The sequence below is a fragment of the Bufo bufo genome, chromosome 9 (genome assembly GCF_905171765.1).
Source record: "Bufo bufo chromosome 9, aBufBuf1.1, whole genome shotgun sequence".
NCBI lineage: Eukaryota > Metazoa > Chordata > Amphibia > Anura > Bufonidae > Bufo > Bufo bufo.
In genome coordinates, this window is record NC_053397.1 from 8,519,021 (window position 1) to 8,536,446 (window position 17,426).

The following is a 17,426-nucleotide window of genomic DNA, read 5'->3' on the forward strand; positions in this document are numbered from 1 at the left end:
TTCGTGCTGGCCTTCGGAATCTACAGAGAGGTCATCTGTGCGGTCTACCCCAACAGAAGGGAGGAATTCGACCTCTACTTACACAAACTGGTGGATTTGGGCAACAAATACGGAGGGTCAGCGTTTTATGACTATCACAGGTCTTTTTCGGCAAAGGTGGCAGGGGCTTTCTCCCAGTACGGAGTCCGCTCCAACTGGGCGAGGATCGACACGGTCATTTTTTGTCGCCACTTCGCAGGCCTTAGGACCCCAGCCTGTGCGCACTGCTCCTCCACGGCCCACACCACCAATTTCTGCCCGAACACGTCGGTCAGACAGGGCCCCTCCCAGGCAGCTGGTCCCTCCGGGGTCCCGGAGAAACTGGCCCGGGACAAACTGGGTCGGCCGATCAAATTTCTAGGCAAATCGATGATTTGCAATAATTTCAATGAGGGGTCCTGTAATTATAACGGATGTAAATTGTTACACATATGCACCAAATGTTTCCGGGCACATGCCAAGTCCATGTGTCCAAATAAAATGTTTACCAAACCGTATCTAACGACCATCAACATGCCAGTTTTTACCGCGCTCATGTCGCAACACCCCTCCAGGCATCTGTCAGATTTCCTCGTTTCAGGATTGACAGAAGGATTTCACACGGGCATCCTGTATATGCCAACAGGCACCCTGGAATGTCCCAATCTTTTATCCGCTCTACACAACCCCACCGCCATTGACGCCCTCATAGCCCAAGAGGTAACAGAGGGTTTTGTGCTAGGTCCTTTCAAAACTCCCCCATTCGCCACATGGCGCACCAACCCCATTGGCGTCGTCACTGGGAAATCTTCCCAGAAACAGAGGCTCATCATTGACCTATCGGCACCTCACGGGACGGGCAACCCCAGTCTCAACTCCCTCATTCCCTCGGAGGAATTCTCTCTGCAGTATACCACCATAGATCACGCCATCACGGCCATCAGTCAAGCAGGGGTGGGGGCATGGCTCAGCAAAACCGACATCGCCAACGCCTTCAAATTACTTCCGATTCACCCTACACTGTGGCACCTGCATGGCATCAAGTGGTCTGGGGATTATTATTTTTTCTCCCGATTGACCTTCGGGTCCAAAAGCAGCCCGGCCATCTTCGACGTGTTTGCGGAAGCATTATGCTGGTTGCTATTGAATATAGCAAGGTGCCCGCTGGTTTTGCATTACCTTGATGACTTCCTATTGGTGGAAGAAAACACTTCCCCTCCTTCCAGCCTCAGAGCCACCATCAAGCTGTTCAAGGAACTGGGGGTCCCCCTCTCCACCAAGAAGACAGAGGGGCCGGACACGATCATCACCTTCCTGGGTATCCAGTTGGATTCAGCTTCGATGCAAGCCAGTTTGCCGTCCGGGAAGATCCAGGACATCCTCACCCACATAGACGGCTATCTTCAACTCGGCACCTGCAACCGCAGAGAACTACAGTCCCTGCTGGGCTCCCTGAACTTTGCCATGCGCATCATACCCCAGGGTCGCTCGTTTATTTCACGGCTTCTGCACCTCTTCCCCTTGTTCCTACACGACTCGCACAGATTGTCCCTGGATGCCCACGCTGCGGCGGATCTGGGTATGTGGAGGAGATTTCTGTCCACCTGGAATGGTAGGAGCTTGTTTCTCCCTCAGCTGTCGGACTCTTCCCCCTCTATCTGGTCAGATGCGGCATCTACCACAGGCTTTGCGGCCATATTTGGGGACGATTGGCTGTGGGGCAGCTGGCCTCCTGAGGTCCAGGGTCTGGAAGGATTCTCCACTACCTCAGCGCTTTTTGAGATCTATCCCATCGTAGCGGCTGCCGTGGCGTGGGGTCATTTATGGGCAAATCTGGCGGTCCGCTGCTACTCGGACAACCAAGCAACCTGCCAGATTATAAATAAAGGTCGTTCCAAATCCCTCACAATCATGAGGTTCATGCGAAGACTTACTTGGCTGGCCGCCTGCAACAATTTTTTCCTGCATTGTTTCCATGTCCCAGGGGTGTGCAATTCGGCTGCTGACAATTTATCTCGCTTCAAATTTCAGGCTTTTCATCAGGATCTCCCATCAGCATCACCCACTGCCTCCAGCACCCCGTCATTTCAGCAACTCATTCTGGACTAGAGGCCATCATGCGGCATAGCCAGTCTTTGTCCCACTTTTCACTATCAGTCAATACACATAGAGCATACAACAGAGCATTCACGCTGTTCAACAGATTCCTGGTAGAACACAACATCACGCACCCTTTCATCATGACGTCTGTTTTGGGATTTGCTTCCTTTTGCCACCTCAAACTAAAAATGTCATACAACACCATCAAACTGTATCTTACTGGCATTCAACATCATATGCTAATCTTGCACCCTAACTACACCAGCTTCATGGCCTCCCACCAAATCAAAACAATACTCAGAGGCATTCAGAAGACGGAACCCGCACGTCCAGCCCAAAGGCTGCCCATCAACAGTCATGTTTTCAAGGCATTATCCGACCTGCTGGACGCCACGCCTTTTGATACAAATACCAACGCGGTCATCAAAGCTGCTATTTACTTGGCCTTCTACGGGTTCCTGAGGCCCGGGGAATTCACTACCACCTCCGCATCCCAAACCTCATCTTGTCTTCTTGTCTCCCACTTATCTAAACACCTGGATCACTACGTCCTGACCTTACCTCACTCCAAGAGTAGTCAGCGTTCACCTGTCAACATCTCATATTACCCCACGCACAACTAATGGTGTCCGGTGAGGGTGCTGGACACATACAGTCAGCTTCACAGGTTCCTACCCTCTCAACCGCTACTTCAACTTCATGGATCGGTGCTCACCACGACCACCTTCATGATCCATGTCAGATCATTTCTCACCCAACTGGGCCTGGACGCGGCCAACTACTCGGGGCACTCCTTTCGCATCGGAGCTGCATCCACGGCCTCCAGTGCCAACATCCCTGCCCATGTTATCAAGAAATTGGGACGCTGGAAGTCGTCCGCTTACGCACGATACATTCCCAATCCAGCGCAAGAGTTAAGGGTGGCTTTCCAAAGCATGTCGGGTTGAGCTGTTTACATGTTTTATTGGTTACAAATAAACTGGTTTATTTCCATTTTTGCCCTCTTCTTTCTTAGGCCTACCTCGTCCTCGGTTTCGGCACACCACAACCGACTGCATTTCTTTCCCTGCTTCCCAGGGCTCTTCTCTGTACTACCGTAAGCACCTAACACAAGTATTAAGGCATTTGCCTGGATTTGTGGGAGGGGCTGAGGTCCGCCTCCAGCCTATTTAGGGCACCCCCCTTACCTGGCTCCTGCACCGTCTGAGGTCTGAGCTTTGTCCCTCCCACCACTCCACTCATTTTCAACTCATTTCTTTTATGTCTTTTCCTTGGGTGGGCCCTCTTCTTTCTTAGGCCTACCTCGTCCTCGGTTTCGGCACACCACAACCGACTGCATTTCTTTCCCTGCTTCCCAGGGCTCTTCTCTGTACTACCGTAAGCACCTAACACAAATATATATATATATACGCACACACATATATTCACACAAGGTCATTTCTTTTTACCACCCTCTGACCGTTCTGCTCGTCTACTTTCTGGAGGCGTTATTTGTATCCCATATAGATGCCTCACTTTTCCAAAAGATTTTTTCTGGGAATTAAATACAGATGACCCATCCTCAGGATAGGTCATCAATATCAGATAGGTAAGGATCCAATTCCGGACACCCACGCGATCAGCTGTCGGAAGGGGTCGCAGTGTTGTAGCCTAGTCATACTATACCAAGCACAGCGCCATCCTTTGTATAGTACTGCAGCTCACTCCGGCTCAGAGCTGGACCCGGACATAACCCCATTTTGTTTATATTTGTATATTGGTTTGTTTATATTTTGACACTGCTGGGTGGAGGCTTCTGCCTAGCAGTGTCCCCGGTGACGTCACCAGCACTGATGGGCGGCCTTTAGCGCTGCCCTAGCCTGTAAAACAGCTAGGGCAGTGCCTTAAGCCTAGCTTACCCTATGGAGGGCCCAGCACGTCACCGGATCTCCTTAAAAAGTATTTTCCCTGCGCGATTAAGCGCATGGGCAAAGGAGGGCATCAGAGCATGAAATGCTCCGATGCTCATATTACGGGGGTGAAAATGGAGGAATGTCCGGGTTCAGCTCTGAATCCGGAAAACTTTCACTAGGACTGAGCTGCAGAAAGATCATGTGACCGAGGAAGTGACATCACAGGGCGAGGAAGTGACATCACAGGGCGAGGAAGGGACCACAACACTCAACGAAGCGCCGCAGCGCCTTCAAACAGCAGATCAGAGGAGGCGCTGGGAGTCGAACCTGCACAAATCTGATATGTATCACCTTTCCTAAAGATCGACAATATTTAATTCCTGGACAACCCCTTTAACGCATGATAACTTGCATTCAGTGTGAATTAACCTTTGGCAAAATGAGACATCTGCTTAGGATTACCGGGGAATCCTCCAGAAAGGAAAGTAGCAGAACGGTCGGGCACAGGGTTTGGGGTGCAAAATGCTTCTGACTTGTTCTCATATAATGGCAGATACCAGAATGATTAAAAAAGCAAAAATTAACCAAAGCCCCAGACACCTCTACAGCTCTACAGCTGTATGCATCTGTCAGAAAGAGAACGTATCGTACAGTATACAGGGTTTATTGCAGTTATACGATACTAAAAAGTCTATGGCACTCCCTCGGCATAGAGCTGAGCAATCATGGCCTACGACTATGAGAATTTCCTGCTGTATACCCCAAACATTCACCTCACGCGTAATGTGCACCTAAAAACTGCATCACAGGGATGGACCCGAATGAGCTACAGAAGGTAATAAATAATCACAAAATAACAAATAACAATAATGAATAAAAATATGAATGAAAAACTTTCAGTAAGTAAAAGTATAATGAATACAATAATAAGTCATAAAAAATAAATAGAATTATAATCATATAAAAAATAATATAATGAAAACTATCAATAACTAAGTACAAATAAACTTTTTAAAAAAATCAATCAATGGTTTAACAGATAAATGATAATTCTACCTGGATAAAGTGTGAATGAGAATAAATATTACAGGGCTTTTCTAGGCTCAGATGACTGATACCTGCACCAATCAGCTGTTCCCTGCAGCCCCAGGAGCTGGAACCAGCACTTTAAGGCTACGTCTACACGACGACATTTGTCGCGCGACATTTTGTTGCACTAATGTCGCGCCACAATTTTTATAATGGCAGTCTATGGTGTCGCACTGCAACATGCTGCGACTGCGACGCAACAGTCGCAGAAAATCCATTTGAGATGGATTTTTCTGCGACTGTTGCGTCGCAGTCGCAGCATGTTGCATGTTGCAGTGCGACACCATAGACTGCCATTATAAAAATTGTCGCGCGACAAATGTTGCAGTGTAGTTGTGCCCTATATGTCGCGCGACTTATTGTCGTCGTGTAGACGTAGCCTAAGGGCTTATGCACTCGAGCGTGTGTGTCCTGTGCCTGTGCTGTGGACCCCAAATAGTGGTCCGCAACGCACGGGCACTGTCCGTGTGCATGCCATTTGCGGATGCAGACCCATTGACTTTAATGGGTCTGTGATTTGTAAGAGACGGTCAGCAACGCAAAAAAATAGGACATGTTCTATTTTTTGGCGGTGTGGGGACATGGACTGAAATCCCATGGATGCGCTTCGTAGTGCTTCTTTGAGCTTTTGTGCCACCGCTCTGTATATTGAGGATTGTGGACGCACTCAAGTCAATTGGCTGTTTGCGGTCCACAATATGGGCACGGGGTACACACACTCAAGTGCATGAGCCCTAAATGGAACAGCAAGTACAGCGCAAAGTGCAGTGTCAAAGAGTAGTGGTCGTGCCGGGTTACTGCAGTCCAGCGTCCATTCATTTCAAGTGCAACTCAGCTGCAGTAACCCGGCACAACCACTAGACTTTGAGCGGTGCTGTGCTTCCTGTTCACAGAACTAGTACCAGAGGCTGCAGGGAACAGCTGATAGGTGGGGGTCCGGGGGGTCGGGCACTCTCGGATTGAGTATTAATGACCTGAGGATAGGTCATTTATATCGGGAGCTCGGAAAACCCCTTTAAATAAATATTTAAAAAAAATTACACAACATAACTAAGTAACATTAAAAACATTATTATTCTTTTTATTATTATTTTGATGTTTTGTTATTTAGTTTATTTATTTATTCATTCATTTATTTCTGCACTTTCAGACCTGCATTTTTTTCATATTTTCTCTGACGGCTTCCCACGCTCTGAGCTGCTATTTCAGTCTAACATCTGGTAAAATGTCCTAATGTCTGGACTGCTGTGAGATTCCAGGGCCGGGCACGATTACACTGCCAGGTCCCGTCAGTCAAAGTGGTGGGGGCGTGGCCAACAAGGAAAAGGAGTGGAGCCTTTGGGTGCAACGAGGTTCAACGGCAATGCCCTCATTGCACCAAAGGGTTAATTAGCATAAACTAAAAAGTGTTACTTCTCTAAATAGGGGCCGTGGATCAGGATGGCACCAAGTGTACTGGAATCAACGGAGATGCACAAATCTATAACTGGAGGAGGGTTTGTTGGAAGGGGACAGATTCACGTTACTTTCACACCTGAGTTTTTAATTCGGGTTTTGAGATCCGGCAGAGAATCCAGTGCATTTAACACATCCAGATGGCTCAGTTTCAGCCGGATCCAGTTGCGTTAAATCAAAACATAACAAACCGCTTTCGGTTAGGAAAAAAAAACGGATCAGGCACCATTGACTTACATTGATTTTCATGCCGGATCTGGTTTGTTGCGTTTTGCAAACGAGACACAAAAACGCAGCTTGCAACAGTTTTGGCTCCGGCACAAAAACGCCGCTGAACTCAACTGATGCATCCTGATGGGTTTTGCCCTCATTAACAATAAAGGGGCACAAACTGATCCGTTTCATTCAGATTTTGAGATCCTCTGCCGGATCTCAATACCTGAATTAAAAACGCAGGTGTGAAAGGAAGAAATATCATTTTAGATTTTTATCACTGCTGTCAAATATAAAACTTCCTTTCATTTTTGAAATTTACAGTATCTCACAAAAGTCAGTCCTCCCCTCACATTTTTGTAAATATTTTATTCTATCTTTTCCAACACTAAAGATCTGACCCAAACGGTAGGTGGAGGAGCGCAAGGTCTGTGATGTCGTCATGGAGGATGGAAGAGGATTCCAGTGGCAAACTGTGAAGATCTAGTGAACCCCATGCCAAATAGAGGGAGGGCAGTGCTGGAAAATAATGGTGGCCACACAAAATACTTTGGGCACAATTTGGCCATTTTCACTTAAGGGTGTCCTCACTTTTGTTGCCAGCGGTTTAGACATTAATGGCTGTGTGTGAAGATACTTTGAGGGCACGCCCAATTTACACTGTTATACAAGCCGTACACTGACTACTGTACATTGTATCAAAGGGTCAGATCTTCAGTGTTGTCCCAGGAAAAGATAAAATAAAATATTTACAGAAATGTCAGGCGTGTGCTCACTTTTAGGTCGCCTCTATGGAGTGGTCCCTAACACTAGTTCCTACCTGCTTATGGGCCATGACAGCCACACAAAATCCAGGGAATGTAGGTCAGCATGCACGCCAAGCACACTCTGCTTTTAACCCCGTCCGGTGCCATTACAGCTTTCATCGGATCCAGGGATGCAAGTACCAACATGCATGCTGAGCCCACCATATACTTTGGTATGCCATCTCTTGCGCGGCTCTCTTATGTCTCGACCTCCGAGGCCTAGGTTTTCTGCCACTTGGGACGTGTCTTGTGTCCTTTCATTTTTGTCTTCTTGGCCTCAGAATACAGACCTTTCCTTAAGGCAACTGTCGGCAAAACTTGTTACCCTTTTCTGTCTGATTTCCTGCAAGCGGGTGTCCGACGTCCGGGCTTTGGACTATGATGCACGCTCGTACACCCCGGAGGGGGTCTCCTTTGACATCTCTAGGAGGACTAAGACCCACATACGTTCGGTCGCTTACCCTGCTTTCCCGGCCTCGCCTTCTCTCTGTCCTGTGGAATGCCTCAGGGAATATGAAGCTCGCACTTCTCTTCATCAGTCGCGGGAGTTTCCTCATCTCTTCCTTTCTACCATTCGGCCTTTTGCCCCGGTGACCACTCCCACGCTGGCTAGGTGGATGAAGTGGATCATGGAATTGGCGGGCGTGGACACATCAATCTTCACAGCGCATTCCGCTAGGGGGGCATCTGCTACCTCTTTGGCGGTTTCTGGTGCCAGACTGGAGGACATTTTGAAGTTGGCGGACTGGTCCAGAGTATCCACGTTCAGAGAATTTTATTTTCGGCCAGGTCCTCACGTTTTCTCATCAATCATTGATAATTTGTCTTAACTTTGAACTTGCAATACGAGCCTCCGGGTCTTGTAATAAAATCAGGTGATTTTCCTATTTCATGACGTAAAGTCATGATTTTATTAAAGACACAGAGGCGAGTATTGCCCACCCTATGTTTTCCCTCCCTATGTATATGTTTATTACTATGGATGATGTTTATTACTACGGATGATATTGATTTGTTTGTCATACGCATATTGATCTTAACTCTATGAGTTTTTTCCTGAGTAGGTTTGTCGCAACCATTTGATTTTGGATACCATGTCCCGATTGGTTTCTATCATTCTCTGTTTTCACCTTTTCAGGTTGAGACCGGCCTGGTGTGCTGCATCCATTGGTCTACGTCGTCGGCAGTTCGGTTTGATGTGGACAGGACGAGGAGCATCCTGCAGTGTTGTTTCCAGTTGTTCCCGGTTCGCTTCCGGATGGAAGGCGGTTGTTTTCCCATGATGTTGTGGGACTCTTGGTTTCCGGTTCTGTTGGATTTTTGGACTCGATTTACAAAGAAAGAGGAGGTTTTGCAGGCGGAGTGGCCTGTTATACTGGGACTATGGGGAGGGGCTGATCATATGTTTCAATATTTTTCTTTGCTGCTATTGGTCAGAGTAAAGAAGGAGAATAGCAATACGAGCCTCCGGGTCTTTAATAAAATCATGACTTTACGTCATGAAATAGGAAAATCACCTGATTATACAGCCACCACTAGAGGGAGCTCACTACATACAGATTATAAAGCCACCACTAGAGGGAGCTCACTACATACAGATTATACAGCCACCACTCGAGGGAGCTCACTACATACAGATTATACAGCCACCACTAGGGGGAGCTCACTACATACAGATTATACAGCCACCACTAGAGGGAGCTCACTACATACAGATTATACAGCCACCACTAGAGGGAGCTTACTACATACAGATTATACAGCCACCACTAGGGGGAGCTCACTACATACAGATTATACAGCCACCACTAGAGGCAGCTCACTACATGCAGAATATACAGCCACCACTAGTGGGAGCTCAATACGTACAGATTATACAGCCACCACTAGAGGGAGCTCACTATATACAGATTATAAAGCCACCACTTAAGGGAGCTCACTACGTACAGATTATACAGCCACCATTAGAGGGAGCTCACTACATACAGATTATACAGACACCACTAGAGGGAGCTCACTACATACAGATTATACTGCCACCACTAGAGGGAGCTCACTACATACAGATTATTCAGCCACCACTAGTGGGAGCTCACTACATACAGATTATACAGCCACCACTAGAGGGAGTTTACTACATACAGAATATTCAGCCACCACTAGAGGGAGCTCACTACATACAGATTATACAGACACCACTAGAGGGAGCTCACTACATACAGATTATACTGCCACCACTAGAGGGAGCTCACTACATACAGATTATTCAGCCACCACTAGTGGGAGCTCACTACATACAGATTATACAGTCACCACTAGAGGGAGATTACTTCATATAGATTATACAGCAACCACTAGAGGGAGCTCACTACATACAGATTATACAGCCACCACTAGAGAGAGCTCAAGACATACAGATTATACAGCCACCATTAGAGGGAGCTCACTACATACAGATTATTCAGCCACCACTATGAGGAGATCACTACATACAGATTATACAGACACCACTAGAGGGAGCTCACTAAATACAGATTATACAGTCACCACTAGTAGGAGCTCACTACATACAGATTATACAGCCATCACAAGAGGGAGCTCACTACATACAGATTATACAGCCATCACTAGAGGGAGATCACTGCATACAGATTATACAGTGACCACTATTGGGAGATCACTACGTACAGAGTATACAGCCACCACTAGAGGCAGCTCATTACATACAGATTATACAGACACCACTAGAGGGAGCTCACTACATACAGATTATACAGCCACCACTAGAGGGAGCTCACTACATACAGATTATACAGCCACCACTAGAGGAAGCTCACTACATACAGATTATACAGCCACCACTAGAGGGAGCTCACTATATACAGATTATACAGCCACCACTAGAGGGAGCACACTACATACAGATTATATAGCCATCACTAGAGGGAGCTCACTACATACAGATTATACAGTCACCACTAGAGGGAGCTCACTACATACAGATTATACAGCCACCACTAGAGGGAGCTCACTACATACAGATTATACAGTCACCACTAGAGGGAGCTCACTACATACAGATTATACAGCCACCACTAGAGGGAGCTCACTACATACAGATTATACAGCCACCACTAGAGGGAGCTCACTACATACAGATTATACAGCCACCACTAGAGGGAGCTCACTACATACAGATTATACAGCCACCACTAGAGGGAGCTCACTACATACAGATTATACAGCCACCACTAGAGGGAGCTCACTACATACAGATTATAAAGCCATCACTAGAGGGAGCTCACTACATACAGATTATACAGTCACCACTAGAGGGAGCTCACTACATACAGATTATACAGCCACCACTAGAGGGAGCTCACTACATACAGATTATACAGCCACCACTAGAGAGAGCTCACTACATACAGATTATACAGTCACCACTAGAGGGAGCTCACTGCATACAGATTATACAGCCACCACTAGAGGGAGCTCACTACATACAGATTATACAGCCACCACTAGAGGGAGCTCACTACGTACAGATTATACAGCCATCAGTAGGGGGGGGGGGCTCACTGCACACACTATGTGTCTAATTATACTACAGTTCAATGCCAAATCCCAATACCATATAGCTGCCACTGTCACATACTGTCTAAATATTGCGATAGAACATCCACATGACATTGTTGTACAGTGTCTATATAATAATGCCATATGCATGTACAGTACAGACCAAAAGTTTGGACACACCTTCTCATTCAAAGAGCTTTCTTTATTTTCATGACTATGAAGGCATCAAAACTATGAATTAACACATGTAGAATTATATACATAACAAACAAGTGTGAAACAACTGAAAATATGTCATATTCTAGGTTCTTCAAAGTAGCCACCTTTTGCTTTGATTACTGCTTTGCACACTCTTGGCATTCTCTTGATGAGCTTCAAGAGGTAGTCCCCTGAAATGGTCTTCCAACAGTCTTGAAGGAGTTCCCAGAGATGCTTAGCACTTGTTGGCCCTTTTGCCTTCACTCTGCGGTCCAGCTCACCCCAAACCATCTCGATTGGGTTCAGGTCCGGTGACTGTGGAGGCCAGGTCATCTGGTGCAGCACCCCATCACTCTCCTTCATGGTCAAATAGCCCTTACTTTCAAAGTTTCCCAATTTTTCGGCTGACTGACTGACCTTCATTTCTTAAAGTAATGATGGCCACTCGTTTTTCTTTACTTAGCTGCTTTTTTCTTGCCATAATACAAATTCTAACAGTCTATTCAGTAGGACTATCAGCTGTGTATCCACCTGACTTCTCCTCAATGCCACTGATGGTCCCAACCCCATTTATAAGGCAAGAAATCCCACTTATTAAACCTGACAGGGCACACCTGTGAAGTGAAAACCATTTCAGGGGACTACCTCTTGAAGCTCATCAAGAGAATGCCAAGAGTGTGCAAAGCAGTAATCAAAGCAAAAGGTGGCTACTTTGAAGAACCTAGAATATGACATATTTTCAGTTGTTTCACACTTGTTTGTTATGCATATAATTCCACATGTGTTAATTCATAGTTTTGATGCCTTCAGTGTGAATCTACAATTGTCATATTCATGAAAATAAAGAAAACTCTTTGAATGAGAAGGTGTGTCCAAACTTTTGGTCTGTACTGTATATTACCACTTCATACAGTAATACAATGTCCAAATAATCCTGCCATACCTTTCTAACATCCATATGTATGTAATGACACATAACTCTGCCATACTGTGCCTACAGTGCAGAAATTATAGTTATAGAATGTGAAAAGGTCATCCAATCTCCAGTGTTTTTTTGGACATACTGTATAACGCTGGCAACGTTTCGATGTTGTATCCCAGTATTTTCCTCCCACTTATTGGGGTCACCCCACCTCAAAGCGCCCAGCTAGTACCTAAAAGACCAAAGCTCAGCATATTATAGAATATGTCGGCATAAAATGTTAAGTAACTCTTCATTGATGCTGAGAAACATCCTGTCTTATACTCTAGTCACATCTAAAGCTGTATCAACAACTTTGCAAAGAAAAAAAAACAAACGGTAGTTTTATTCCTCTTTACATTCAATCATATGCGCTAAGACAGGCATGCTCAACCTGCAATCCTCCAGCTGTTGCAAAACTACAACTCCCATCATTCCCGGACAGCCTACAGCTATCAGCCTACAGAAGGGCATGGTGGGAGTTGTAGTTTTACAACAGCTGGAGGGCCGCAGGTTGAGCATCCCTGCGCTAAGAATTTTTATGTAAGTGTCTCCTGACCTCCCTCAACCCACTGCTCTCTGGTAAGTCTTGTGAATGCAGCTCTGGATGTAACTGGAGTAAAAGGCAAATATACAGTAATATGACTGAAGCCCATCAGTACCATTTACTTACCTCTGCATCTTACCCTGCCAAGTCGGCTTCTACTGGTCACAAATCATTATTGTTTAAATGTTTTTGTTGTCCACCTGGAGACCTGGAATCAACAGCTGCTCCGAAAAATCCTGTCCCGGACACTACCCCCTCCATGTATGCGAACATGAAGCTTTCCAATAGGACTCTAAATCTGGTCCTTATGCCAATAATGACACAAAGTGCAGAGAGCTGACGGCTCCGTATACTGTCCGCACCCAGGAATTACGGTACAGGGGGTTTCCAACCTCTAAAACTGCAAATTGGGCCAAACAAAGAAAGGCGCTCCCAGGGTCAGCGCGTAGTGATGGGATCGGTGCTGAAGACGCTCACCTCCTAGGGCGGTGCTAATAGCCCATCTCCTGTCGAGGTGAATGGAACGGCCGGTGCCATAGATGAATCCTCACTGGGTGCCAACCGTCAGGAGGAGACGCAGACATGGCAAAGGTGATGGACGCCAACACAGGAAGGAGAGTCAACATCGGGTCAAGAAGATCTCAAGGCACAAACCACGATTCTCAGAGAATCCAAGAAAGAAGTTCCAATCCACAACTGGTCGTAGTCTGCGCCTTATTATTATTATTTGGCCTCATGCATACGACCGTTCCGTTTTTTACGGTCCGCAAACCGCGGATCCGCAAAAAACAGAAGCCGCCCGTGTGGCTTCCGCAATTTGCGGAACGGAACGGGCGGCCCATTGTAGAAATGCCTATTCTTGTCTGCAAAACGGAGGGATGTCCGCATCTTTTGCGGCCCCATTGAAGTGAATGGGTCCGCACCCGAGCCGCAAAAACTGCGGCTCGGATGCGGACCCGAACAACGGTCGTGTGCATGAGGCCTTTTATGCACTTATATAGCGCTGACCAGGGGCATTGCTAGGTCAAAACATTCGGGGCCTGGGCCCCTGATGTTTTGTCCCAGGCCCCAAATGTCCTGCCTGCCTGTTAGATATAACTGTATTGCCACCCTCAGGACAGCAATACAATTGAATCTAATGCACTGCAAGAGCTGAAGGACCTGTGATGACATCACAGGTCATGTGATAAGTTCTAAATGCAGTAGCTGAACCTGGGATGATGTCAACATCATGTGACCAGTGCAGGAGAGGACGGTGTTCTGTCAGATTCCTATACCTTGACAGAACGCTATACCAGAAGTGAAGCGGCCGCACAGGAATCAGCTGGAGGAGGGTGTGTGCGGCGCTGCACAAGCACACATCCACTGGATTAGCAAAAAATCATTGCAGCGCCGCGGGAAAAAGACATCATGCACATGCGCGAAACCGTACCCCGCGCGTACGCACTTAGGAATAGGTAGATTTTCCAATATCCAGCACTCAGCTCTGCTATGTGGTGACCTCGATATTCTGCACTCAGCTCTGCGGTAAGGATGAACTGCTCCTGATGATTTGTGCGCACTCAGGGGTAGGGAGATCTGATGGAACATTTTGCACTGGAAAATCTACCTACCCCTAAGTGCGCACGCGCGGTGTACGGTTTCGCGCATGCACATGAAGACCTTCTCCCGCGGCGCTGCAATGATTTTTTGCTGATCCAGTGGATGTGCGCTTGCGCCGCACACACCCTCCTCCAGCTGATTCCTGTGCGGCCGCGTCACTTCCGGTATAGTGTTCTGGCAAGGTATTGGAATCTGGCAGAACAACGGCTCAGCAGTGAAGAGAAGTCCTGGGAAGAGGCTGAGGTGAGGTCTGCTACATGAGGAGAGGTAAGTGAAGATTACTCAGTGTGAGAGGCAGAGCAATGTTGGGAGTTGTAGTTATTTAACTGGGACTGTTTGTTAGGGCTGAAGTGAGGGAAGTTATTTACATGGGACAGTGAGGTGGAGTGATGGTAATTACATGGGATTGAAATTTTGAAGTAGTTGGAGTAGGGTGATGTTATTTACATGGGACTGTATGTTGAGGGGTAATGTTATTTATATGGGACTGCATGTTAAAGGCAGCTATGGGAGGGAGTTTTATTATTTACATGGGATTGAATGTTAAGGGATAATGTTATTTACATGGGACTGCATGTTGGAGGTGGCAGGGGAGGGGGTGATTTTATTTACATGGGACTGAATGTTTATGGTGCCTGGGGGAGGAAGTTATGTTATTTATATGGGACTGAATATTGAGGAGGTTCTGTTATTTACATGGGACTGTATGTTGAAGGCGGCTGGGGAGGGGGTGATGTTATTTACATGGGACTGTATGTTGGAAGGGGCAGGAGAGATGGTGTGATGTTATTTACATGGGACTGTATTTTGGAGGGGGCTGGAGAGATGGTGTGATGGTATTTATATGGGACTCTATGGCGGAGGGAGGGAAATAGTGTTATTTACATGGGTCTTTCCAAATGCAACATCTCTCAAGTGCAACTCTTAAGTGCACATACTGAATTATACCAGAATTGGACCAGAAGGGGCCACAGGTGATTACATACATAATTACTGCAAACAATGTTTAAATGTTTCATCTTACACTTTTCACTTTTCCACAACCTCCTGAAATATCCCCACATCCATTCACCCAGCAAGGAACTATTCATCTCTCCCTCCATCTTACCTTCTCATCTGACAGCTTGCACAAACATAAAACACTGCCTTCCCAAACACACAGATACCTCATGCCCTCTCTTATTCTCACCTATTAACACTTTCTCTGCTTCTCCTTATTGCTGGTGATATCTCTCAAAATCCGGCCCCCCTCCCCCCCCCCAGCAAATCCCCACTATCACCTCCATGTCCCAGTTCAAATCTCCTTCTACAAATTTCTGCAACCCGTTCAACCTAATAACCATTCCTCTGACCCCTGCTCCTTTGGTTCCTCTTGCAGGAGCATTATGGAATGCACGCTCTGTCTGTAACAAACTGTCCTACATTCATGAACTTTTCATCTCTCAAAAACTTTCCTTTCTGGGTCTCACAGAAACATGGCTGACACCCTCTGACACCTCCTCCCCTGCTGCACTCTCAGATAGTGGATTTCAATTCACTCACACCCCCCGCCCCGGCTGCAAACATGGTGGAGGAGTTGGTCTTCTCCTATCAGACACCTGCTCCTACAGCCCAACTCCACTGCCACCCTCCATTACACTCACCTCATTTGAAGTACACTCTGTTCGCATCTACTCTCCCTCCAACCTCCAAGTAGCTGTCATTTACCATTCAATAAAATAAAATAACAAATAACACAACAGAAAAATAAAATAAAAAAGATAGCGTTCACCACTGTGTTTTCTTCTTTTTTGGCGTTGCAGACTACCGTGTGAAGCGGGCTTGATCAGGATATGATACGACAGCTTTTAGGTGATGCCAAACAACGAGGTTCCACAGGAGAATAATCTCGGTCAGAGGGGTGATTTTGTGACCGAGATTATCCTCCTGTGGAACCTCGTTGTTTGGCATCACCTAAAAGCTGTCGTATCCTATCCTGATCAAGCCCTTTGAATCAGGGCCAAGTGAGGCAGCGCGACACCTTCCTTTGAGCTGTCATTTACCGCCCCCCAGGCCCAGCCACCATCTTTCTTGACCACTTTAACACCTGGCTCCTGGCTACTACACTCTGCTGCTCCCCCGGTCCACACACTAACACCCCCCCCCCCCCCCCCCCCCGCAGGAACCTTAAACATCTCGACTTTCGCTTGCTTTCTGACTCTCTTCTCCCACTCTCTACCATCTGTTCCCTCCAAGACCTAGATGCTGCCACCACCCTGTATAACACCACAATAAGTACAGCTCTGGACACTGCTGCCCCCCTCACACACAACAAACTCTGAAAAATCAGCAGACAACCCTGGCACCAACCTGACCAAAAAACGCAGACAAGCTTCCAGGGCTGCTGAGCGGTGAAGGAAGAAATCTCATTCTAAAGATCAATTCACTGCATACAAGCAATCCCTCCTGATATTTAAATCCTCACTCGCTGAAGCAAAACAGGCGACTTCTCATCTCTCATATCTTCCCTGGCCCACAGCCCTAAACAACTTTTTAACACTTTTACCTCCCTTCTCCGTCCCCCAGCGCCCCCACCCTCTCCTCTCTTCTCAGCTGAGGACTTTGCCAAATACTTCAAACAAAAGATCGTCAACATCAGAGAAAGCTTCAGCGCACAGTCCCCACAGACCCTCTACACAACTGCTCGGTACTCTTCTCCCAAAACCAGCTTCTCCACCATTACAGAAGAAAAACTCTCCACTCTACTCTCCAGATCACATCTCACCACCTGTGCACTTGACCCAATCCCACCTCATCCCTAACCTCACCACAGTGTTTATCCCAGCCCTAACTCATCTCTTCAACCTATCACTAACCTCTGGTGTCTTCCCCTCTTCTTTTAAACATGCCACCATTACACCCATCCTCAAAAAGCCTTCACTTGACCCATCTTCTTTGTCCAGTTATCGCCCCATATCACTTCTTCC

The 17,426-nt window shown here is 46.8% G+C and overlaps 1 protein-coding gene and 1 long non-coding RNA gene across 2 annotated transcripts in view; both read right to left on the bottom strand.

Moving 5' to 3' along the window:
• Positions 1–17,426, bottom strand: part of IL5RA (interleukin 5 receptor subunit alpha) — a 73,074-nt gene that overhangs the window by 34,641 nt on the left and 21,007 nt on the right. The gene's annotated exons all lie outside the window — the stretch shown is intronic.
• On the bottom strand, positions 8,446–15,620 carry LOC120978996. The gene is made up of 3 exons (XR_005774223.1): positions 15,487–15,620; positions 12,323–12,328; positions 8,446–8,457 (listed from the first exon to the last, which is right to left on the bottom strand). It is a non-coding gene; the product is annotated as an uncharacterized LOC120978996 (long non-coding RNA).